Source organism: Lathyrus oleraceus, chromosome 7, assembly GCF_024323335.1.
Source record: "Lathyrus oleraceus cultivar Zhongwan6 chromosome 7, CAAS_Psat_ZW6_1.0, whole genome shotgun sequence".
NCBI classification, from domain to species: Eukaryota; Viridiplantae; Streptophyta; class Magnoliopsida; order Fabales; family Fabaceae; genus Lathyrus; species Lathyrus oleraceus.
The window spans coordinates 64,749,829-64,753,887 of record NC_066585.1 but is presented as its reverse complement, the minus strand read 5'-3'; positions in this window follow the sequence as shown (position 1 = coordinate 64,753,887).

The following is a 4,059-nucleotide window of genomic DNA, read 5'->3' as shown; positions in this document are numbered from 1 at the left end:
CAAGATTGCAACCAACTTTGACTCCAGCTGAGCCTAAATTACAATTGTTGAAAGATTAAGATGAAGATGATGTCGACCCAATCCAATATAGAAGACTTATTTGGTCACTTTGATACCTTTGTCATACAAGGTCTGACTAAGCGTACAATGTAGGTATGGTGAGTAGGTTCATGCAGAAGGCAAAGATATCACATCTAGCAGCGGCAAAGAGGATACTAAGGTATCTGAAAGGAACTCTCGACTATGGCATTTTGTTTCCTGCAACTGATGAAGGAAAGGAATGCAAATTAGTGAGATACACCGACTCAAGTTTGTATAATGATGTTGAGGATCAGAAATTCACAATTGACTATGTGTTTATGTTAGATAGTGCACCAGTTGTTTGGAGTTCGAGAAAGGAGCCATCAGTGACATTATCGTCGTGCAAAGCAGAATACATAGTTGCTTCCCTTTGTGCATGTCAAGCAACATGGATGGTGAATCTGTTCGAAGAGATAACAACGAATATTCATGGAGAAGTTACCATGAAGATCAACAGCATGTCAGCTATCAATCTGGAGAAGAATCCGATAGCACATGGTCGAAGCAATCACATCGAAATTAGGTTCCATTATCTCGAGAGCATGTAACAAATGGGAAGATGAATGGGGAACACTGCAGAACTGAGAATCAGATTGCAAACATCATGACGAAGGGAGTGCAGGTCGAAGTGTTCAGAAGACTAAGAGTTATGATGAATGTAGATAGCTTAGACACAATGAATTAGGTGGTGCATTGAATTGCAATTCCTTGTGTCAAAACAAGTTGTTCGACAGAAGCAAGAAAGTGTCGAACCACCTAGTGCATTGAGTTGTATTAGTGTATCGAAGTGTCAAAGCATGTGGCTTCACACATGATTTTGACTTAGGCCTATTTTAGTAGTGTTAACTATTTTGGGTTTTCATAATTTTGGGTCTTGCCTTGAGGTCCAAGTTAACCTAAATATATAAATAGGGGGAGTAACCCTTATTCTTGTAATGAAGTGAATAGAGTATTCATAATATTATATTCACAGTATTTTGCAGTTGCAAAGTGAATAAGAAGTTTTCCACCATTTGTGGGTAGAGAAAAACTCTGCAGAATTTTAATTCTTTTTCTCCTTCATCATTCTTTACTTTCTTTCTTTCTCCATTGTGTCGCATCCGCGAAAAACAACCGGCGGGCTAAAACAAAAACAACACAGAGCCGCCACCGTGCGTTATTTATCCCAAAGAGGGAAAGGAAACGCTCAGAGTAAACCTAGGAAAAAGCATGGTCTCGCGACCAAAGAGAAAGGGTACGGGAGTCGGTTACACAAGGGGAAGGTATTAGCACCCCTCACGTCCGTCGTACTCGACGGGATCCACGCTCTAAAAGAAAGAAAAGGTTGCTAAAACAAACATCACACACACACACACTGAAGACAACACAGGTGGGGTTAAGAGGAAGAGGGCTCGATAGGACGTCGCATCCTATGCCTACGTATCTCGTCTGGAACGAGAATCAGAGCTGCCGTAGTTCGGCTCACGCACGCCAAACAAGCAAACACAAACACAGGCAAACTGGGAGCCTGAATGCCAATCACTGGACTTACATCAGCATCCGAACCAAAACACACACAAAAAGGCAAACGTGGAGCCCGAAAGCCAATCACTGGACTTACATCGGCATCCGAACCAAACACACGCACACTGGAACCCGAATGCCACTCGATGGACTTACATCAGCTTCCAAGCACACAACAACCAACAAGTTAATAGGGAGTCGGGAACTCGAGCCTATAACTGTCAAGCACACACACAAAAAAGGAAAAAAAAGTGCCCGGAGAGACCTCGCACGGTCTCCTGCCTACGTACCTCATCTGGTATGAGGATCAGGGCGACGTAGTTCCCCTGAAAGGGAAAGAAATTCTAGCCAGAAACCAAGGGGAGACACACTACCAGGGAGCTGTACTCGAGCCTAGTGTTATCATGCATCATTGCCCTATGTTATGGTTTCTATCTACTTGCACAACAGCAAGCTAATCCTAACCAGGAAGAACAAGCATGCAAGCATCAATCAAAATAAAACAAAACATTTCAAGCAAATATTCACAAAGCACACACTATATCCAGTCAGAAGTGGGCTCAAACAAAGGGTTCGACTGCCAAGGCAAGTCATCTGTACAAGGGTAGAGTTAGCTCTTAACCTTGCCACTCAAGACTCTGACTCGACTGTACAAAGTACAAGATCCTGGGTTTGTGTCCCAATGCATCAACACAGTGGTGTGAGCAGAGGGACGACTCAACAGAATAGCGGGGGATAGATTGCATATCCCTTGGGTTCCGCCAATTGCCTCATAGAGGTCTTTACCTGCTTGGGGACAAAAGTAAACAATCACAAACATCGCCTCTTAAGGAGGACTTCAGACAGTTGCCTGGCTAAATAACAAGCCAGGTCTTTCAGACTACATGGAGACAAGAGAGTCTACCTCAACTGCTTTACACAACCAAGCAGCAGCACAGCGAGTTCTTAAAGAACTAAAGCGACTAAATGTACCTGAAATCAATCAAGTATCATCAGTACTCAGACAAACCAACAGTAAACAGCAAAAGTCAAACAGTCAATTTGTACAGTCAACACAAGTTAATGCACATAAGTGCAAGCCATGAGCTCAAACTCAAGCATCAAACCCTACAACACAAAGCCAATGTTAGTCATAAACAATTCACAAGTCAATTCAATCAACTTGCAATTTTCTCCTTAAGGCTTTTGCATCTAAACCTGAAAATCCAAACCAAACATGAGAAACTAGACCACTAGGCCAAGCCTAGGGTCCAAAGGGGATGAAAAAATCAAAACAGCAAGTAAAAATTATCCAAAATCACATTCAAACAATTTAAAGGCAAATGCAATTGGTCCCATGCTCATATCATTCACCATCATCATTTCATGCACAAAATAGCATCAAACATGCAATTTGCAACCTCAAATGACCAAACAGAAAGATCTCAAGCAAATCCATACCAAAACAATTCAATTAATTCCACAAAAATTCAAGTCTAAACAGAACATATTCAATGAATAGCATATCAAATTTCAGCTCATTTGGATCAATGGAAGTATGGAAATTAAATTCACTAAGTTCAGACAAGTTCAAGCAAGCCAACACAAGGCATCAAAACAAGCATCAACTTCCAAAAATCATAAAACAGTGACACAACAAGATAAATGAATGGGATCAAAACCACAATGACCTATAATGTGCCTACAATGCTTATACCAAATTTCATACTCATACAATCAATGACCAGAATTTCACAAAGCAAATACCAACATGTGTCACAAACAATCAACAAAATGACCAAACAGAGGGAAAAATTCCAATCAAACAAGAAATGCCATTAATAAATCCAGAAAAAATCACATGTGATCTCAACATACATATGTTCATTCATGCAAAATTTCAGCTCAATTCAACATCTATAAGCCAGGAAAATAAAATCATGAAATTCATCAAGCTTGGTGTGACACAAATTGTCACACCTCCATTCAAAAATTCATATCTCAACAACCAGGTATCCAAAAACCACAAACTCTACATCAAAATCACCATCAAAGAGTCCAGAATATGCACAAAAAAGTTCATCCATTTCTTTGAAAGCATCATCATTTTATGAAAGATATGGCAAGACATGTACAAATGTGACACTATCAAACAATCTCTAGACAAATTAATTTTCCACATGTGCACAAAAATAATAAAAATCATCACTAAAATCTACACATCACAAGGAGCATGGTGAAAAAAACCTCACAAATTTTGGATAAAAAATGAATCATCTATGGATTTTACAAGATCAAGCATCAAAAATGGAATTGAAATGAAAAAGCAATTTAAATAATATAAAATTAATTGGATAAATGGCAAAAGCGTAATTCTGAACAGAGGGACCAAAACGACACCGCTTTCATTAAAGCAGTGTCACGCTCCTATTGGTCAAGCTTGGCGGTAAACACATTTCAAATTCAGGCAAGGGAAATTGAAGATCAAACACACGT